Here is a 23438-nt window from a genome sequence, read left to right as displayed (position 1 = left end):
AGGACAATAATTTAAGCTAGAGGGTGAGAAATTTTAATTCTCTGTTGGTGGTATAACAACACTCAATAATTCAAACATACATAGCTTGACTGTTTTCCATCCAGGACCACCACCTCCACCTCCTCCTCTTCCTCCTCCTCGAAGAAGTTTATAATAATTGTAATAATTATGTTGCACCAGTGAAATACACAGACTGTTACTTTATGTCCTGTGTGACATAAATCTGCATTTTTAGTACTTGAAGAAAACACTGAGAGGAAAAACAAATGACAATAATTTAATTCACTGCATACCTTTTAAGATAGATAACTCCATTCTTGCAGGATAGATATTTAATCCCATTGAAATTGTGATTGTACCCTCCCTGCATTTCAATTTTTGTGTGTGTGTGTTAGTGTCCCCCCCCCTCTGAAATCACTTAACTGTCCTTTTCTTTCTCTTTTCTTCTTTTTTTATAAAGCTGATTCCTGCCCTGCAATTTCAGATACAAATTTCCAGAAGACATATATTGTTGGCTCTCTGCTGTGATAATGATGCCAGATTTATCGTTATGCTCTCAGCTAGAACTGTTACTACTTAGAGAGCCTGCAGTGCTCCATTCCATATTGATGTCCACTTCCTTAATAAATGAAGTCCTTCAAAGAGAAAGTATATTAAATATAAAGAAGTGATTTAGTTGTCTTAACTCATTACAAATGCATAGCTATAAGAATGCCACTTGAGCTCTGTTTGTGCTGGGATCTTTTCTTGTTTATTTGGAATATGTCAACAAAAATCCAGAGCAATAAACTCTACTTCCTCTGACAAGAAAAAAATAACTTTGAAGGTTACAGAAGAGATACTTTTATCACCTCCCCCCTTTCTTCTAGAAAGCCACCATTATTTAACAAAGGAGAGACCATACCTATAGCAGGTAGTCCAGAAAAGATGGACTGGTTGACATATTATCACACGGGCTATGACTCAAGGCATTTTCTCTGAGGAAAGGGGTTATAGCATCATATTTACCACCACCCTGACCATTTTACAAACAGAGGCTTACTAGAACTTCCAGATAAATCTTATTCCAGCATTACTGACAGAAGAGTTTCCTCCATCTCACTGAGAGCAGTAGGCTAGTATAAATCAGGCCAAGTGGACCATACAGCTATAGCACACACAGCATTTTCCAACAACTCACCATGTCTCCCCAGCCTGTGTAATATGCATAACATCAGACAAACAATTTCTGCTTAGTTACCAGACAGTTATTATCTACACATCTGGAAAAACCATATGTGTATTGTACTGTAAACAACAATTACAAAGCTGTCCAGTGACATGGAAAATGTTTTTAACTTGCTAGAGCTTCTTCAACATTAATCTTGAAAGGGCACTCCACTAAATATGCTTTCACTTCCTTATGTGAATATTTTGCCTATTTGGAAGAGGTGTCAGGCTCTCCAAATTTTTAAAATTGGTTTTAAATGTTAGTTACACAGAGCTTCTTCAACATTAATCTTGGCAGAGCACTCCAGTAAAAAAGCTCTCACTTCCTTATGTGAATATTTTGCCTACCTGGAAGAGGTGCCAGGCTCTCCAAAGTTTTAAAATTGGTTTTAAAAGTTACTTACACAGTGAATGGTGAGGAGTTCATTCTCAGTAGGTTACAATATAATGTAATGTTATATTAGGTTTTTGTGGGTTTTTCGGGATATATGGCCATGTTCTAGAAGAGTTTCTTCCTGACGTTTCACCAGCATCTGTGGCTGGCAAACTCTTCTAGAACATGGCCACATATCCCGAAAAAACCACAAAAAACTATGGATGCCAGGCATGAAACCCTTCAACTTAATAATGTTATATTGTCATAACTTAAATTTTATAGAGAAAAAACTAATTTCAAAAAGAGCTTCCAAGCTCTGATTTAGAGTAAGTTACAGTTTGTGAAACTATTGGGGATACCTGATTAATTTGATCTTCACGAATACAAGGTAACCTCATCTGCACCATTCACTGTCATATAGGCATTTTAACATAGCTATCCACTGACCTTTGAATTTCCCTATTGTTTCAACACAATTCTTCACTCAAAATGTTATCAAAATATATTTTAAAGTGTGTATTTTGAAAGAAAGGTTGTAGTCAAACATATATTTAAATGTAAATATGTTTTTTTTGGGGGGGGGGTTATAAAAAAATAAGGTATGTAAAAAAGGTAAACGGTAAAGGTTTCCCTTTGAAACAAATGTCTAGTTGTCTGACTGTATGATAACTACTGAAAAATGAATGAAGAGATGTGAAGGTAATATGTATGGGGAACAGGATTGATCCAGCCATCCTAAGTATTGCTTGCAATTTTTCTAGTGATTTTATCGAATGTAAATAATGGAGAGCTTGGGCATGCCATGTTCTAGTGCTCTGGTATGCTGTTTTCTGTGCAACCCCTTCCCCATATGGATTTTTTTGGCAGAATAAGGGCCTCTACAGACTGGTAGCTCAACACCGCCTGTTTTTGCACGAGGAGGAGGCCGCAGCAACCACATGCTGCAGCCTCTGGAGGTACCAAAAAGGACCCGCTTCTGGGTGGGTTCTTTTGGCATCCTGAAAGGAGTGCCATAGGCACGCTTGCATGCCATGATGACACCCCTTGTGCACAGCGCTGTTTAGGCACTGCACACAAGGAGTGTCATCATGGCATGCTCCGTGTGGATGGGTGCATGCCAAGATGGCAGCCGGGTAACGCAGTAAAGGCTTTGAGCGTGCAGATGCTCAGCCCTTACCGCGTGTACAGGCCAGCACAAAGTGCTGGTCTATACTGCCCCTGAGTCCCAGACTACAGTCCCCCCAAACAAGGTTATATTATTAACAAAAATGTTTAATCTTTTTCTTCTTTCCCACAACACTGATATTTATGAAGATTTACATCCCTGCAGTCTGAGTGTCATAGTCAATTATTTCAACTTGCAAAGACTTCCAAGAGTGCATGTACACTGCAGAAATAATACACTTTTACACCACTTTAAGTGCTGTCACTCATCCTATAAAATCGTGGGATTTGTAGATTTACAAGTTCTCTACCAAAGAGTGCTGGTGCTTCACAAAACTATAAATCCCAGGATTCGGTAGGATAAAGCCATGGCAGTTAAGGTTTTAATTTAGGTCAGCTCTCCTAGCAGATACCTTTTAAGCCAGGGGTTGGGAATGTGCAGACCATGGACCAGATTTCACATCCAGGTCTGTCTCTGAATCTCTAGAGCCTCAGTTGTGAGGAATTTTGTTAAATAAAATTGTTCCTTATGGTACATGATAAGGCAACATCACTACTTCTCTAGTGTCCTTTCCAGCTAGCCTGTTCTAACCAGCCACTCAGTCACATTTTGTTTTTAAAAAGCCTCTTCTGGGCCTAAAATGTCCTGGAGATTCTGGAAAAGGTCACGTAGGCCCGTTATACATGGGCTCTTGAGGCACCCCCATCACGTGATAGGGGTTGTCCGGGGACCTAGCGTCCACACCAGCCTCACCCCTATCATGGGGGTGTAATAATGGCAGCGCCCTATACACACAGGCACCACCATTATTACGTGTTGGACGCATAGCGTCCGCACGTCACGTGGCGCTTATGACATTGCGAGTGTGCCATTGGTGCCTCACGGCGTCATATCTGCGCCGTGGGAAGAAGCACCATTTTGGGGCTTCTTATTTGCTCCGTGTGGGAGCCGCGCAGTTTGGCTGCTGCGGCTCCCTCGCAGAGCAACCAGCAGCACCGGCAGACCGTCGCTTTTAGGAGGTCTGTAACGGGCCAAACTTGCCTTCACATCCCTTGGAAATATTAGGGTATTTTGGTCCAACATAATTTTCACAATTTTTTTTCAGGGGTTGGGGATGTAGTCCTCCAAGATCCTGGGAAGAGGCAGAACAATCCCTGAAAGGGCTGACAATAGCCCTGCTTTAAACTGAAGGTGTTTATTGTTGAACTTAAGACAAGCTGCATGCAAAACCTTCTTTTAAATGGTTCTGTGTCAAAGCACCATTTCCAGATGACCTTCTTGAGAAGTTAGGATGAAATGTGTTAAAAGGAGAAAAATTATTTTACTTGTACCTATAAATCAAATATTCCACTCAGCATGCAGATTGAAATGATATGAAACTTTGTATTTCTTTGAATCTGGTATAATTTTGTAGCTCAGCTTTGTGTCTGTTCTCTGTGTTCCATTTTGGGGACTGCTGATTTCATACCTGATCATCCAGAACATGTTACTTTTAAACTACAAAGCAGGCAGAAATCAGAGGTACAAAAAGAAGAATAAAAATGTATTACCGGAGGACTTGTGAATGATGGAGCTATTGAACAGGAATTTTATTTCACCTACACTGTGAAATTACAACCTGTCTTGACTCCGTTAAGTCACATACACTAAGCACAAAATTTATAAAAGAAAATACTGCTCCTGTAGTCTTCTGAACATCTGTTTTATCAAAGTAAAATGCCTCGACTTTCTATGTAGCTGCCAAATAATGTGCTTTTCAGCAATGAAAATAAAAATAATAGAATCTGAGCTTGGCATTATAGTATTATGTCCAAATATAACAAATGCCTCGAACAAATATTACAATAATGTAAGGTGACGGATTATGAAGAATTCAGAAAAACATATTCCTGACATTTCAACAAGGAGATAAGGGTTCTAGATGTATGTCCCAAGTATAAATTTGGAGTAGACTGCAATTAATAGAGTTGCTTGATTATTATTTTTTATCTCGTAGAATTAACAAGTGGACAAAGGGGAATGTTTAAGATAAGTCTAACTTCCCTGTTAAGAACACAACATTCATAGTGCTTAAGCATGCTAGTGTTATGGAGCTTTTGCTGACTTTGGGGAAATTTAGTAGGTGTCTCTCGCTTTTTTTCCTGCCATTTTCCTGTCCAGATCTAGTAAAAGAAAGAAGGGGGGGGGGGGGACAAAATAATACAAAACAAATGTAAAAAGTGTACAGATGTAGGAGGCCTGGATCAGATGTGGGAGAAATGGAACATGATGTAAAATAATCAAATGCATTGGAGGCACTACTTGCAATTTTGGGAAACATAAAAACTTGAGCCCCCAATTTTAGTGTGATGGGAGGTTAAAAAGGGGTTGTGAATGACTGCTGCCCCTGAACCCCAGAAAATGCCCCCCTTAAACCAATTGGGGGGCAACATATACTTCTTAGACACTAACGTTGGGAATCTGAAGCAGGACTGGTTCACAGGGTAATATGGACATTTGGAGATGTTACAGACAAGGATGAGTTTCTTCTAAAAATAAAATTGCAAATGAATGTGTGGGCACAACAGAAAGATATTTTGTTTTGTTTTTGCTTTGAAAACTGCAAATGTTACAGAAAGCAAAACAAAACTAGTGAAAACTGGTACACTCACCATCCATGGTAATTCTTTCTTCTCTATACTCAAGGGAGAAAGCAGAGCTTGTAGTCTGAAGTGATTCAGGCACAGTATAACACTTCAAGCCAGAGTTCCATTATTTTAAATGCTCTACAGCTTTACTTAAATAAAAGTATATACCAACCATAAAATTTTGGTGAGGTGTAAGGACTTCCTTAGGCTGTTGCACTCCAGATATTTTCAACTACAAATCCAGCTTGTCTTGGACAATGGCAGAAATAGCTAGTTTTGGTCTTGGTCAGCCTGTGGGAATAACTGACATTTAAAGAAAAGTCCTGGGCACTACTACAAATTGACTGTTTAAGGTGTGGTTTTGCCATTTTACAAGAATGGTGAGAATGCCTCCTTCTCTATACATAGTTATATGTGTGTGCTCTGTCTCTGGATTTTCTTTGTTCTATATCTATGTTTTGTCTCTGTTTTTCTTTGGCTCCTCTTTTCTGTCTTCCTCTCTTTCTTTATCTGTACAAGTGAATGAGAGCTATTTCTCCATCCATTTGTACTGAAGGATCGGAGCTGTCCTGCTGAGGAGATAAATGATGGTGGAGGACAGAAACCACTCTGCCTAAATTCAACATGCCTCAAGGATTTTCTTGGCTTTTTCTCTCTGCTACAAAGCACCCCTGTCAGATGGCCATCCAACCATGTTTAAACACCTCCAAAGAAGGAGAGCCCACCACTTTCCAAGGCTGTGTGTTCCACTGTTCAACAGCTCTTTCTGTCAGGAAGTTCCTCCTAATGTTTAGGTGGAATCTTTTTTACTGGATGCAAGCTACAGGAAAAGATATTCCACCTAAACATTAGGAGGAACTTCCTGACAGTAAGAGCTGTTTGACAGTGGAACACACTATTGTTTTTTATGGATTTTTCAGGCTATGTGGCCATGTTCTAGAACAGTTCATTCCTGATGTTTCACCAGCATCTGTGGCTGGCATCTTCAGAGAAAGATGAACACACTGCTTCGGAGAGTGGTGGAGTCTCCTTCTTTGGAGGTCTTTAAACATGGGCTGGATGGCCATCGTTCCTGCATGGCAAGGGGTTGGACTGGATGGCCTTTGTGGTCTTTCCAATTCTATGATTTTTTTTAAAATGAGGGCAGACCTTCCTTTACTATTCAAGTGACTGGAGGAATTGCGGCATTTATTTGAGAGCAGAGGGGGAAGGCCTATGCTGAAAATTAACCAGAACACAGAATATGTACACCCATGCCATCAAGCACCTAGTTGTTTCAAGGATCCTTGGCATGATTGGTCATCTTTGGCCCCCAGTTGTTTCTCAGTAAGAGTGTTTTAATTCTCCTGAACCAATGAAGGTTCATCCAGGCAAATTGGGGGGGGGGGGGGGGGACTCCTTGGTTTTATTCGTGCCCTTTCTGTTTTTCTTGTTCTTGTTTTGACTTTGTTTTTGTTTTGTTGGAGATCTACATGATGTTTTGCCCACCTTGAAGTATGTCCAGGGTACTCCAAGTATTTACAAAGACTTTTTATTCTTACTGTACAGGTCAGTTTAAATTAATGCAGTATTTACCAAAATAAAATGTACCTCTCTTTGTCTGTGTCTCTGTTAATCTTGGATCTAGATAAATTCAATAGAGATTAAGTGAGGAACAGAGGAATGCTAGCAATAAAAGGAAATGATCCTAATGCTTAAGTAGTATAATATTGCTAAAGTAATTGCACACTTTGAGTATAACTTCTGAATAATATTTAAAAAGGGAGTCAGTGTAAATTGTTAAAAGTCAACTTCCAAAATTTTGCCAAAGTGTAGATGTGACACATATCATTGGGAGGGGGAGGAAGAGGAGGAAGAACACAAAGGAGGGAAGATATGGAAACCCAGGATATTCCTAGAAAGAGTTTGCATACAAACCAAGGAATATGCAGATAAAACAAAAAGAACTGTAAAGTCCTGATACTTCCAGAGACTTTTTAAAATAAACTTTTTGGATCAGCTCTGTTTGGATAGGCCCGTTATCTGACAAGAGGGAAAATAAACCAGGTTCCTCAGTCTGGCCATGGGCATCCAGTGAACACTACACTAAGGACTTCAGTCATATCCTGAGCTCTGGGTTCTGCAATCATAACTCAAGCATATGCTGAACGCCATTATTCACCAGAAAGCCTGAATTTTCATTGCCTATAAGACCATATAATGATTAAGACAATTAACAACAAGGTTACCAGTTCTGCTTTGTACAGGTGCCACACAAGCTGGTACATCTGATATCACAATTTATCTGTACAACTGTGTAATTTCAAGTCCCGTCCAACACATATTTGCCAAACCTAGCAGATGGTCCCCAAAATCTGGCATCTACCATCTAATTGCCTTAGTTCTTGATATCATAATATTTGAGACATAATGATTGGCTATTGTGGAAATAATTATAATATCAAATACAATGATTTGTCAATATGTACACACCCATTCACTCTTATTTTGACAGGCAAAGATATAATTTTTTCAGATTATAGTTTATACATATGGCTCTGCATGTTAATGGTAAAATTACCTAGAACATTAGAAATATGAAATACATTACAACAGGGCTTTCTCCTCACTTGCCACAGTACTCCAGGCTGCCTCTAGAGTATTCTGCTGCCCACATTTTCCTTGAATTTACCCCTTACCTTGGGTTATCTTTCCCAGAGTCAATGGGTGGCTGCTTTACCACTAGGTCCCTTTATCACCTGGCACAGGTGCTGAGGTCAGAATGAGGTGCCCAACCATACTATTGACACTATCTGGTGCCTTTTTCTGACCTTAGAGTGAGTTGTATTATTATTATTATTATTATTATTATTATTATTATTATTATCCTTTATTTATAAAGTGCTGTAAATTTACACAGCGCTGTACATACAATCTTTTTGATGAACAGGGACCATAAATGAAAAGGCAGATGTCCATCTTCACCAAAAACCCACCAAAAACCTGCAATAAAAGAGGAGGTGTTTTTGTTTTTTTTTTAAAAATGGCTTAAGGTGAAGAATCCTTGAATCAGGTGCAGGCATCCTGAAGCCAGTCTGTAACCAGCTTTGCTCCTGCATCATGTAAGCAGGACACAACAAGGCTGGGGGATACCCAGGATAAAACTTCCATGCAGACAAGACCATTGTTTCAAGTAGGTATATCAAATACTGTGTGGGCGGGGCATTAACTCCCTGAGACATGGCCACAGCATACATGCAACCACTTTCAGTTTCAGTTACAATAAAGCACACCAGCCAGCACTGAATGCTCCAAACTTTACTTCAAATTAACAACCCAAAATAACAGCTTAAGTCTCGTTCAGGAGAACAATGGGTCCTCAGTTACGTCACTGAAGGTACACCTGTATAACTTCCGAGAGTTCTAGTTACTTCACTGAGCTCCGGGTTCTTCCTTGGTATAGCCCCCCAACATACACTTTTCCAGTTGTTCTGTCTCAGCCCCTTTCCTCCAACTTCAGTCCTGGGCATTGTTCTCACTGGTCACCTTGTGGGTCCCACAACTCTCCTTCCAAAATTTATTTGGACCATCTCCGCCACTCTCCCCCTCTCTCCTGGGGTCAGGCATTGTTATTTCCCACCACCAATAAGCTGTGCCTCCCTTGCAAGGTAACCAGGCAGCCTACCCTTCCTGGGCTTTGGATTACTCGGCTTCTCCCTTCTGCAACCGCCTCTGTGTGTCCCCGTCTTCCACATTCACCGTGCCTCCTGGCATCCACCTGTCCCTCACCTTTTGTATCCTGCCCCTGGGGCGTAGTCTCCCTTCCCTTGGATTCTCATGGGTCCTCTCTCCCCTTGCTTTCCTGCTCTGCCTGATCAACACCCTCTTCTTCCTCCCCTGCCTGGCTACATACTGTATCATGATTTGGCATCTTAACATTTTGTACTGGAATGCACAGAACATAACAACAAAATATCCCACAAAGAGCTATCCCTGAATAGTGTCTAAAAAGTTTCAAATTGGAAATGTTGTAGCTAGACTGATGATTGCTGCAAGGAACTAGGAATATATCAGTCTGGCCTGCCCTTCAAGACATTTCAACATAACAAATGAGGACACCAAACTGTTAACTGGTGTATTGTACTGGGATCATATTGCCCTAGCTCTGAAATATATTCCCTGGTTGTCAATTGTTTTTAGTTTCAGTAAGTTGCATGCCACTTGCACAATGTTAAAAAGATTAGTTCCAGGTTATCTAAAAAACCATGGGTTGTTGTTGTGCATCTTCAAGTCATTTCTAATCTATGGTGACCCTATCAGGGAGTTTTCTGGGGCTGAGAGTGTGTGACTCACCCAAAGTCACCCAGTGAGTCTCCATGGCCAAGCAGGAATCTTATCTTGCTTAATATCTTGATCAAGTCCAACACTCAAACCATCTACCCTATCATTAATACCTGTGATAAAGTTCTTGATTAAGATCTGTTGCAGAAGTGGGACAAAACTTTCTCCTGTATTGCTCTCATATTGTATAATATACTTATTGACACTGCAGTCTTTCCCGATCAGACTGATATTTAAAAAGTCACCAAAACTCAACTTTTTTTAGTTTGCCTGTTCAATGGTTTTAGGGTGTGATGCTATGGGGGAAGAAGATTTGCATCCTAGTAGTCCTTTTCCATCCAGTTGCAGCAACAGCTGGACTCTTTCTAGCAAAGTGGAAGTACCAGTAGAGCTGATTTTTTTTTAATTTGACCTTTCTTCCATAGAGTTTGTTTTGCAAATAATAGGAGAAAATTAAATTAGATGCATTCAGAGTCTGCATTTGCAGCATGTTTGGAGGATGAGAGGCCTTTGTGGCCAAAGATCCAGGTAATGCCTTTCCCTAACCTCACTTGGGGGACCCCCACCCCTGAGCTAAGTCAGAAGGAAGAACCTAACAGCACCACCAAGGCTGGAGCATCATAGAACATTGCTGAAAACATTGGAAGAGGAATCTTCTTAAAAACAAACAAACAAACAAACCCTGGAATGTATTCTTAAGACCAAAGCATTGCAGGGTTAATGATTTGTTGGTTCAATATTTTATGATTTTGTTACTCTGAAGTGTTTCGTAAATAAATAAATACAGGGTGGAAATTGAATGGTTCACCTTTTTCCCAGCATGTGATCCAAGGCAGCTTACAACAAAGCTAAAACAAGATAAAGCTAAAAATCCAACAATAAATTAATTATTTAATTTTCAAAACAAAATTAAACAAGCCGCTGTATCAAAATGCCATCAGTTTTAAAAGGTGTAAAGTTTAAAAATGTATCATTAAAGTTAAGAATACAACACACACTAGACCCACACTAAAAAGGCTCCCTTCAACCACTTAGCAATCAAAAATCTGTTTAAATACAAATGTCTTTGCTGGCAAAAGAAAAGCAGAGAGGGTGCCAGGCTAGCTTTCTATGGGGAAAAAATGGCACAGCTTGACAACAGCAATCACAAAACCTTTCCTTTGTGTCCTAATTAGATGGGCCTTGTTTGCACAGGCTGAAAGGTTGCCTTTGTCGTGCTTTCTGGCCTTCTCTTGTTCTGATGACTCATGTCCCAAACCCCAATTCTGTAAGCAATTGGGATGTTTAGCATGTTCCATATCAGAACCAGGCTATACCAGCCTTAAAAGGGTATTAAAAATATGTGTTGTTCCAGAACCTCTGGGAAGACCCAAGCTTTCTGTTCCTGCACCCATCAAAAAGAGGCACCCAGCCATCTGACTGTCACTGGGCACCTGATTCTGACCATGGAGGTGTTAGATGTGCTGGGCACCTTAGGGGGGCAGCAATGATGTGGGAATAGAGTCTGAGGCGATGGGGACAGGTTGGGGCAGCAGTGGAACTGGGATACTCCAGGCTGCCCCGGAGTATGATGGCTAGTGCAGACAAGGCCCAAGAAAAAGTCCAACCACTGCCTTGAAGACAGATACAGTATGGCAGATAGTTTGGACCTGAGTTGTATAGCACTCAAAGCATCACTTTCAATTGTGCCCAGAAAATATAGGAGGTCAGTGTAGCTGTTTCTTATAATTAATCCCATGCCAGAAATACTACAACAGTAGCCACCATTATTGTGCTTCACATCCTCCCTTCCTCTTTCTTCCATGGTGGGTAGAGTGTGTAGATGCTGCTACCATTGCTGCCCTTTCCTCCTCCATCAGTGGAGAAGATGGCTGACTGGACCAATCTGTGCCAGCAGTTTATGTTGTTAGTTGTTATAGAATGTTTTGTTCCCCATCTCAAGCAGTGTGACTGTTTGGCCTGCTTCTTTTAATCCCTGAAAAATGAATACTTACACTCATTAACAGTGGTTTCATATAATTTATTGGGTTTAAAAGTGCTGTCTCATAGTCCACTTATGCACTCAGCACAGAGATTGTTCAGTAACAGCAATACATTTAATGCATCATTCTTTTGTGTTAATTGGGGCATGATTGCATCCATTGTTCATGTTAGTGTTAACTGTATGCATAATGGGGCTCTGGGTTTTGTTTTAGTCACTGAAAGGATTTAGGATTGTTTTTCAATCTTTAAGGCTTTGCTTTAAAAAAAAGTAATTGAGAATAACATGTTCCTCTGCTAAACACTGACTAGCATTAATGTTAACATGCCATAAATTCTTTAAGCAATGACTACCACTAATGTGTTAATTATTTTCATTATTTTTTGCCAAGCTCATAGAAAAACATTTGAAACTCCACAAGTCAAATTAGTTACATAACACATAGACATAATTATACCATTTTCTGATATATTGAGCCACCAATAAATACTTTTTTAAGACTCACTGATTTGAGTGGAAGAAATTATCTTAAATTCATTCCACACAACTAAATAATGCCAGAAAACTTTTCATTATGATGGGATGTGTAACTGAGCTACGATAGGAACTAGAGTGTTTTCTCTAGAAGGAACTTTAAGGATATTTCAAACACTCACAAAAAGATACTCACATACAACAATGTGCTCCCCTTGCAATTTGAACCCAGACCAATCAGATTTATGTATCAGAAGTCTGTCATTTTGATCTATTGTCACTGCAAATATGCCATTTTCCTTTTTGAAAATAGAAATCACAGCTGGATGTTGCATTCATAATTCTAAATGTAATTATATCTGAGAGTACCTTTATATTGCATAGCTCAGAATAAAAACTAATGTTAGGAGTAAGTTACTGAAAAAGAAAGAGAGATTGTTGCAGATACATGAATCTTCATCCATGTGCAGTTGAGTCACAATATTATTCTTATGTGGTTTTAATAACCAGAAGCCAGCTTTTACATTTGTTTTTGTACACCTGTATTCCATTTTTACCTCAAAAGTGTGTTATATTTTTTGTTTATTGTGTTGTGTTATTTTATTATCCCACCGTTATTATTTAAATTTACATATATACACACAGATACATACACAGATTCACACAGATACACGGACACAGACACAGACACACACACACACACATTACCAACCAAAAACTGATGTGGAAAAATCTGTTGAAAATCATTTGGACTTTGAATTATCAGAGGAGCTCTGTGAGACCAAGCCGCAGATGAGATCTGAGCATTTATGTTGGTAGCACTGTGTCTGGGCAACTAATCAATTGCTTGGGCTTAACAATTCATGTTGCTTCTAGATGAAGTAGATAAACTTGGAAAGAGTCTGCAGGGATTTTTGGCAGCGATTTTTGAGGTAGCCTGTGGATAACTGCTTACGGGAATTGCTCTGAAGACACTCAAATAATAACAAGCTATGGTGGCAATCCAGCAGAATCACTGAAAGAAAGAAAGAAAAGAAAAAAGAAGGGGTATTGATTTTTTCCGTAGAAGAATGTGAAGAATTTTATGATACTGGTACAGACCTGGACCTTTTATTTAAACCTGTATGAATTACTTATTAGTACAAAGGTTCTAAATTAATAAATAAAACTATAATTGGACATGGAAACTGAAAATGCCAGAAACCAGTCCAGTCCTTTGAAAAACTGCACTGCCTTCCCAGTTACCACCACAAATGCAAAGGTAGGGTCAATAACATGAGAATCAGTTGTGATGTCTTAATGAATGGGATGGAATTTTTGGGCTGGTCCAACACTATTTGCTTACTTCTTAAAGTGGCTTTTAAAGAAAACTGATTGCGTTTACTGGACATATTGGAAAAGATTTTCCCACAGTGTAGCAATTGGCACCAAAACCCATTTTTGGCATGAAGACTTCATTTGTATTTGAACATCCTCTGGAAAAGTAACTCTTAATAAACAAAGTTAACTATAGGCTTTAATCAATAAGTGAAACACTAGGTCAAGATTTTTATCTATCCCAAGTTAATGAAATTACTGGCACTTCACAGGGAAGCCCATTTGTCTTGCACAATAAATCTTCAAAGTTTGAAATCTGCAAGTAGTGTAAATGTTCCATATATAAATTCAGCAGAGTTACACATATGGATGCAAATGGGCTGCATGGGTCAGAATTAAATGTAAATAGTACACAGTCCCTTATTGTTTGTTTCCATATTTTATTGTGAAAAGAGACTGACATGGATTTAATTGACATTGTTTTCATTTGAGGTACACAAAGTCTTCAACATTGTGAAAGAGCAATGTATGTTTGACTGTGGCACAAAACTAAAACAAATAAATAAATAACCTGGCACTTGTTTGAAACATCTGACTCCTATTGTTAGTCCTAATTGGAGCAGAACCATTGAATCAGTGGGATTTACACATTGAATTATTATTCAACAAGTGATTTAGCGAATCTACTGTAGTTGGGAAATAACCAATAAGAATTACTGTTTTGTATTTTCCCCCTGAAAAGCAAGGAGTGATGTAATACAATGTTGTTCATCTGAAAAGCATTAGCAAGTAAAATAAATCCAAATAAAAACAAACATAAAATAAACAGCAAGGTGAAGGTTGGACTGGATGGCACTTGTGGTCTCTTCCAACTCTATGATTCTATATATAAAAAAGAAATTAAACAAACTAATCTAGTAATGCATAATTGATTATTCAGATTAATTTTAATTTGTAGTAATTAAATTATAGTGCTTTCATATTTACTTTTTTCATTCAGATTAAATTAATTCACATCCCTATTGTATGCACATTCATCACACACTCACATAAAGGGTGAAGATGAAGCATGTTTAGACCCATTCTCTCTAAGCAATTTTGACGTCCATTTGAAATAGAGTCCAGCTGAGTTAACGTGGCAGGTAGGGCCTAGATTACGTGATGGTGGGGAAATAAAAAGCAGTCACAAATTCTCAACATTAACATGTTGAAAGAGTGGGGAGACAGCTATCCTTTTGACCCAGACAACAGATGGTGACAATGATCAGCTAGGTTCAGTGGAGAGGGACTGGAAGGAGGCTGTATGGATTAGTGCCAGCATTCCCAGGTGAGACATAAGGAACAAGAGTTTGGAGGTATATTGTCCCAGGAACTGACTTTATCTCCTTAATATCCCATTATACTAAAGCAAGATGGGACTCTGGTTTGGATACTTGACGAGGTTTAGCACTGAAAACTACAAGAAGTGATCAATAAAGAAATGGATGGAATTTTAGCATTAACAGCTTCTGATGTATCACATAGTCTGTGGTTGAGCCAATTTATTCTGGTCCCTAACATAGATGGCACCATTTAATTTTACATTGATTTTCAGGAATTAAATGTTATCTCTTACTCCATGCCCTGTGTGGAACACCTACTTGAGAAATTGGGCCTGGTCTGGTTTCTGTCATTCCTACTCAAACAAACAAACAAACAAACAAACAAACAAACAAGACTATTGTAGAGGCCTGAGAAAAAGCAGCATTTGCCACACCTAAGAGCTTATATCACTTTGACCATATTCTCTTTGCCCTACATAGGGCAACATCAACCTTCCAAGGCCTTATGGATCAAGTGCACAATCATATAAGAGATTGTGCAGTTGCCTTTATTGATGACATTATTGTCTATAGTACAAATTGGGAAAATCATCAGTCCCACTTGTGGAGGATATCCCAAGTGCTATTGGATGGCATACTATATGTAAAAAATATGAGTATGTCTGGCTGCTGAAGGCTCCATTGGCCCCACCAAGTCAGTAGGTTCTGACACTAAGGACATAGATGTCAGTGGATCTCTGGGAAGCTACCCTCGAATGTGTATTTTGATGTAAGAATCAGGAGACATAATACTGTCAAATTTCCTTATACAGCCCTAGCTAAAATAATTGTTGTGTAAGGTGTGGTACCCATTTGTTACACCACCTTCTCCTGACCATCACCCGTGTTCATCATATACAACAGTTGCTTTCTAATCTCAAACTGAAGTCCCATTTGATTTCTGTCTGGTTCTCTAAAGTGTCACGATGAAATACTGGTTATAGGGTAGTGTCATTGTTCTGTCACTAAAAGGGCAGCCTCCAGCCACCCCTTCTTCAGCCAGACTGGGGCTGTGGCAACCTCACGTTGCGACCCCAACCCTTTTTGCACCCTCAAAAGGATGCCATAGCCATGGCAGTGCGGCTATATGGTGCCCCTTTGGTGCTGAAGCTCCCCACTTACTTTGGCTATCTATGATTTGGCTCACTGTGCCTGGACCCACCCCAAGAGTAGAGCTCCTCTGGGGATCCATGTTGTAGGTCATGACTAAATTGTCCACTTAACACTGGACCAGTATTCATTTGATTTATTAGTTTTGGGGTGTTTGTACATTGCTAGCATCTGTTGGCAGATTAATAGGCAGTAGACCCAAATGCCTGAACAGAAATGAAGAGGAGAAGGAGGAATACAATGCAAAAGAGAAAAAGAAAAAAAGAAAAAATCCTTCATGGAGCATTGAGGCTTTAAGCTAAGCCTCCTGGACATCTCCAAGGTGTAAAGAGCAGGAAATAAAAACCTGTAATAACTTAGGCCCAAGAGTCCGAAAGCTGTGCCAAAGCTGCACTCCAGTCCTTAGGCCTGGATTGTGGCTTTGGCATAGATTCCAGACTCTTAGGCCACATTCATCATTTAAACAGCATACCTCCGAAGTGACACAAAGCAGCTTTATTTTGGCCTGTCTGTATGGGGCCTTAGTGAACTCTCATAACCATAAACTGTCAATTAGCATTAGTACCCATGTATTTCCTTCAAGTAAGTGGGATCCTTCTCTACAATATTTCTTTCCTCCATTCCACTCTTTTATTTTCCTTTTCTAACTGTTGTACTTTCCCACTCAAGTTTCTGCCTGTCTCTGTAACCTTGAATCCCATTTTGGGAGAAAGGTGGGATATAATTCCAATACATAAATAAAATAAAATAACTTCTCCTGCCTGTTCCATGTCAGCCTATAGAGCAGTCCCTTCTCTGATGGGATTCTCCACTGTTCAGCTCCTACCTGTTGCCTTACCCTTCACTCTCCCCCTCAAACAACTTATCCCCCAACAAAAAACAGACCAAAAAGGACCTTCATGGTCTCATATTTTCAAACAAATTTTCATAGGATGTAGTCTGCATCAATCACTTCATCCCCTCAATGCAGTAATATAAATGTTTATATGTAGAGATATAGTATGCTAGCATTATAACACCTATACTATGCCAGCAGTATGCCACTCCCATGAAGAACAGCAAGATTGGAAACATGTGTTAATGACAGAGTGCTACTGGAGAATGTGGGGGTACAATGTGTATCCACAATGTGCAACCAGAATGCAGAATGCACAACCAAAATATGCAGTGTGGATGTGCAATCCACACCACTGCTGTATGTTCAACTCCTCTTTGGCTGCTGTCACCAGAATATTCTGCTTATGATGAATAATTCACCCTCACGTATAGCATGACTTGCACATGTGTATGCCACTGACAGGATGCTACTCAGTATTTTCCCCACTGCTGTTCTCAGTATTCTAAAGATTGTGGTACATTTAAAAGCAGCCTATCTATCTATCTATCTATCTATCTATCTATCTATCTATCTATCTATCTATCTATCATCTACTTACCAACCTACCTACCTACCTACCTACCTGTCTAGATACATGCACAAACACACACCTACACCTACACCTATAGTAAAGGAGGATAAGAGACAGGAATAATAGAGGAGGATAAGAGACAGGAACTGCTATAGAGATAGTGATGGTTAAAAATGGATTCCATTAGAAAATCTGCTTGCGCATATATGAGGCTAAATTACATACAGAAAGAATCTATTTGGGGGAAAACACACAAACATGCATATCAATACCAACCATGAAAATAATGAAAACAGGATGACCATTTTATGTGACCTAGGCTATTTAAGATTTGTTGACCTGGAGATGAAGCAAGATGGGGAAACAAACTGATACAGGTCCATCTGAGGCCAGGTGTCAACCCCTTGAAAACCTCATTTGCCTTCCCTTGAGCAAAACACCTCAGCCCCAATGACAATTCAAATACTTGGGTGTTGCCCTGTGAGCTTTAATGAGAAGATAACAAAGGTGACTATGACCCAAGTCTCAGTACTCTACAAGTAGAGCCCAGATCCCAGGTTAACCTCAAGGGTAGCATCCTTCCCCAATCCTCCAGGCTTCAGAACACTACAAGAATAGGTTGAAGAGCTCTACCTTACACAAAAAATCTGGCAAGGGTAATCTCCAAAGACTTATATTCTGTTATAATACAGAATATAATACATAATACAGCAGGAACTGCATCATTAACTGAGGGCCTGTACAGACCAGCAGTTTGTGCTGGCCTGTGGGCAGAGTCAAGGCTCAGCGTCCTGATGACGCTTGCCCTAACTCCACCCCCATAGTGCTATGATGGCATGTGCCACTCCAGATGGCATTCACCACCATGACGCACCTCCAGCGCTGCATCCAAATGATGCAGCACCGAAGGGGCACCATAGAGCCATGCCGCCATGGTTATGGTGCCTCTTGCTTTTTGCAGCTCCTTTTTGTGCCCCCAGAGGCCAGATTGGGGCCATGGGGTGAGGTTGCCACAGCCCCGACCTGGCCAGGAAAGGGGCGTCCTCCTGCCACCCCTTAGGGGCAATCTGTACAGCCCCCCAAGTCACATTTTGGATAAGACAAATGAAAAATAAGCATGAATTCACCAAGTGCATTCTTGGGAACCACACCAAAGGAAACATACTCAAATTCACAACAAGAAGAGAATATAAAGGACCCACAATCTTCAGCTATGTTCTTAACAATTTTATTCCTAACAATGTGTTCTAAACCAATAACAGAGTGCAGGTGTGTTTTTTTTTAGTGAAATAAGGCTTTCAAATTCCCTGAAATGGTACCTGAAACACTTTCCTAAAATCATCCCTTAAGCAATGTGCAACCTCACCATCTGCATACACAGAAAAGGAACTCAAGCCTTTCTAGTTCAATTGGACTGGGCCTCTTTAGTAGATAAAGAGAAACCTCCAAATATTTGCTTACCACTCTGCTGCTCTTTGGCACCAATCATACGCTTTCCTTTTGAGTACTTACAAAAGGAAAGAGGCCTGCTACAAATACAGTAGAGCACTCACACCAGGATTTACATGGGTGTTAGCCAGGAAAGCTGTGCATGTTAAACTCCAAACAAAATGGTGTTACATGCTCTTTCCCTTACAAAAAGTGGTTCACAAGAGGAAAAACAAAATGGCAGCATACTCAAAATGGCCACCTCCACAATCTGCATACAAAGTGACTGTCCACCATACATACATACAAAATGGCAGGACCCACATGAAGTACATTGAAAAAGTTCATCAAAACAAAGCCACTATAAAATGGTAAAAGAGTGCCACCAACAAGTTAGAACTGGTCTGAAAGGGAGAATATAAACCAATACTGCTTAGTAGTCTCCCCACAATAAACAGATATCCAAAAGGAACAACTACACATGCTCACATTCACCTGAGAGACCTGGAAAAAAGAAGGGGCAGGAAGAAGATACTAATAACTATATTTGTCTAGTCTGAATGCAAAACAGCCCCCAGGGGGCCAATGGGCCACTGCACAATCTACCCACATCAAACAAAGATAGCCCCAACCCAAAATTCACAAAAAGAATATCCCAATTAATAAATCGATTGAGCAAAATAATCAAATGAGTAAACCACTACTACCCAACAACAGATAACTGACTGCAGCAGCACTGGACCAAATCTGTCACTTTGCTCTTATCAGTTAACAAAACCCAATCTATTGATGATCCTGCAGACACAATATCCTTGACTCCTGTACTGTGAAGATCCAACTAGGCACTTGAGACAGCCTTAAATAGTCTCTGTCTCCACCCAAATCACATGCAACGTTCTGGTATTTTGTGTTACCGAGGTTGGATTTTTATAAAAAATAGCCCTAAAATTCCCCACATATAAAGTGCATTAGCGGAAATAATTGGATGTCTCCACCCTAGCATTTCTTGCACACAGAAGCCTCCAAGAGGGCCTTAATATGCATAATGTGAGGGTATTCTTTGTCATGACCCTATACAGAAAGGCATGTTGGGAAACCATCCTCCATAAGTGGAAAGTGAACACCACACATACACAACAAAGCCACAGATAGAAGTCACCAGGAGGAAGGCTCCTTTCACAATTTTGGGCAGATTTATGACCCTAAGATGCTATGCAGGACAAAGCTTTCCCATTGAAAAGACTGACTCTAGATCAAGCATTCTGTAAATCCAGTTTTACTTTGACGTAGGAAAACATCCTCCAGGGAAGACAAGACAAAACCTATAAAAAGCCCTGCCATTCCTTTGTTCTGTGCTGGAATCCAGGCTGGCACCTTGTCAGTCTGTGTCCCGATGTAGTTCCTCACCCTGCAACTCTTCCCTTTTCCATTTACCCTGTTGCCACATTTGCTTGGATTCTGAGGAGACCATTCAGGCAAGTATCACCGTTAGTAAGCCCAGTGCCTCCTGTAAACTTTTCCTCCCTTTTCTTCTATTAGTCTTGAGTCAGTGTGTGTGAACCTTCCCACTAATAAACTAACTTTTAATTATACAAGTCTGTTTCTGCACTGTTTCCTTGGAATATCTGGTCACTCCGTAAACACTCTGGGATTCGATCGAATGAGGGCACTAGTGAGAGGCCCATTCATTATATAAATTGAGTTAATTGAAATTCTCCTAATTTGAGCAAATATTCTGACACTTTTTCTAGACACAATGCTTCCTATGAAGGGTATCAAATTTCTATTTTCCCTTGCAGCATGATTCACCTCATGAGTCTAAGTAGGTATATTTTTTGTACAAATTTCAAAAAAAAAAAAAAAATCCTGAAAGTTCAGAACAAATTAAAAAGATTGGAAAAATGAGAACTAAAATTAAATGAAAACTGACAGATTAATTCAGCACCAGTGTGGCCTAGTGGTTTGAGTGTTGGACTGCAACTCTGGAGACCAGAGTTCAATTCTATACTCATCCATGAAAACCCATTGGGAAATCTTGGGCAAATCACATGCTTTCAGCCTCTTGGGAGGGCAATGCCAAACCTCTGAACAAATCTTGCCAAGAAAATCCTATGAAAGTTCCACCTTAGGGTCGCCATAAGTTGGAAATAATTTGAAGACATACAACAACAACAAATTTCTACTGCCAGAGCCTCTGTGCTTCACTCAGTAGCATATGTAGGCTAGACCTTACTTTAAAGCCTGAGTAAAGATGGAAAGATATATTGCCCCACTTTTTCTGCTTCTGCAATGTGTAGTACAATCTTCCATCTTAGTTTCCATCATGTATTTTTGATGCTATATGTACATAATAACAAAGTCTTTGGGCACTTTTAAAATGCAGATTTATTTTAGCATGACATTTTGTTGATCCTAATCCATTTCCTATCTTGTAAAACAATACATGAAGTACAATATTTGCAGCTTCATGTATTCATTTATATTGGAGGACATTGGAACAAAGCAACAATGGATGCAGAGTACAGAAAATACATTATTAACACAGCCCATAAACAACTCAATTAACTCAATCTAAATATCCTCACAATAAATAAGATAGTTAACAGTTAATTATTATATGTGATACAATATAATTCTGCTTTTCATTATATTATGCCTGAAATAGTAACAATGAGAAAGTTGTTTGTTTCAAGGTGCATTTTGTAGACCTATGAATATTTAGCCATCAAAGTATAATTAACTTGAATTTGCTTCAGATCAAAAATCAGGGAAGTTCAGTTTTATTTACAGCTACACCATAAACCAATAACCTCATTTGATATAATGCTATACTTAATAATTTAATAAGCAGAACTAAATATTTACAGATTATTTACAAATCCTGGAACAAACAAAACATAATATGCAATTCAAATAATATAAGTGAACACACAATGATTAACAAGAACTAGAGGAAAAGGAAAAGAATTGAATTTATGGACAATAAAATATCAGATAAAGAAAATCTACAAGGTTACTAAAAGTCAAAAGACCTCTCTGTGTGTATGTTTCAGAATTGTTATACCCACAAGAAATGCATGAGCTGGGACCAAAATTTGATACCAAGTGCTGGATAAGGTTAAATGTGTTGTTTTTTTCCTTTAAAAAAAAGCTCTATACCCTAGTATAGATCTTGTAAAACAAAGCAAAACAAAACAAAAACAAACCCCAGTATGAGAGTCATCATGGCGTGGGGGTTTGGGCATTGGATTATGACTCTGGAGACCAGGGCTCAAATCCTGGCTCGGTCATGTAAACCCACTGGGGGGGGGGCTTGGGCAAGTCACACTGTCTCAGCCTCAAGAAAAGGCAATGTCATATGTCCTCCAAACAAACCTTGCTAAGAAAGCCTCATGGTAGGATTGCCTTGACTTGAAGCCAAACAAAACTAACAACAACATACCCCAGTAGTTTAACAGTAGTATATGTTAGTGTTGTTGATATCCATGGAGAGAATCTTTTAATCCACAGCTATCTGCTTGAAAGAAACTCCTCCAGCTAGTTCCAGTCTTCATTAACTTAGCCTCTTCCACGTTCACCAACTGTGTCTACCATTCCCTAACTCCTATGCTTGCAATCCCCCTTCCACTCAGAAAGACTAATTTTAGAAATTATCACAGTACACCAACCAGCTGAAATTTTGCAATCCCTGAAACTCTGTAAATGTACATATTATTCTACCAATATGCTATAGCCTGTAAATCCATTTAACACATATAGAAAAGGGAAGGGGTAAAGCTTTGAAATGGATACAGAAGTTATCCACTAGTCAGCAGGAATGTATTTGTGTCATTTGTAGAAAGTTGTCTGATAAATAGTCTACCTTTTCATCCCACTTCACCTTCTCTAGAGCTCAACAAACATGGAGGTCAAGACAGGGTAATCTGCCTATGTTGGATACCAGGCTTTTGGGGGGCTGTAGCTGAGAATGGCCAGGGTCTCACTAACACCTGGAAATCTTGCTTGCTTTTCAAGGATGAAGGTGATGGTGCCAACTCAGAAACAGTAATAAATATTCATCTTCTATATCTCTTCTTTTTTCTTTCAGGGAGCATCTTAATCCAGATAAATGAACTGCTTCTCATACTTCAAGTGGTTTATCGGGATATATCTCACTTTTCCACATTTGCACACTTGAAAAAAGTATGTGCCAATTAATTAGGATTGCTCTCTCACCCATTTCCCTCTCTTCCTAGGTAATTCTCCTTATGAGCCATGAATACAAATCTAGAAGGAAGAGAGAGGGAAAGAATAAATACACTCTCTAGGCATCACCTTCTGTACATGTAGCTAACAGAAAGGAAAGAAAAGACACAGAACCATTGAGCCACTGTAAAATAGTTGTTATAGCAGTGGTTCTCAACCACAGGAAAGGGGGTGCTCAAGATTTTGGACTCCAAATCCTGGGCCCTCCCTAATTCAAAATTACTGGCTTACAAGGTAGATCATATCCAGGGAACCCTAGCTTAAAGCTTCACATATCTGTAAAGATTTTGCAGTCACCTAGGTTACCCTGTCATTTTATTTCAACTTAGGGTATTACAAAGTTATTGTCAGAATTACTAGATAGACCAAACAGCTGATAGACTCTATTTGCATAATTCTTTTCTTTGTGCATTATA

This window comes from Sceloporus occidentalis, unplaced genomic scaffold, assembly GCF_023333645.1.
Source record: "Sceloporus occidentalis isolate IW3139 unplaced genomic scaffold, rSceOcc1.0.p SCAF_2, whole genome shotgun sequence".
Lineage (NCBI taxonomy): Eukaryota > Metazoa > Chordata > Lepidosauria > Squamata > Phrynosomatidae > Sceloporus > Sceloporus occidentalis.
This window is presented reverse-complemented; position numbering follows the sequence as displayed.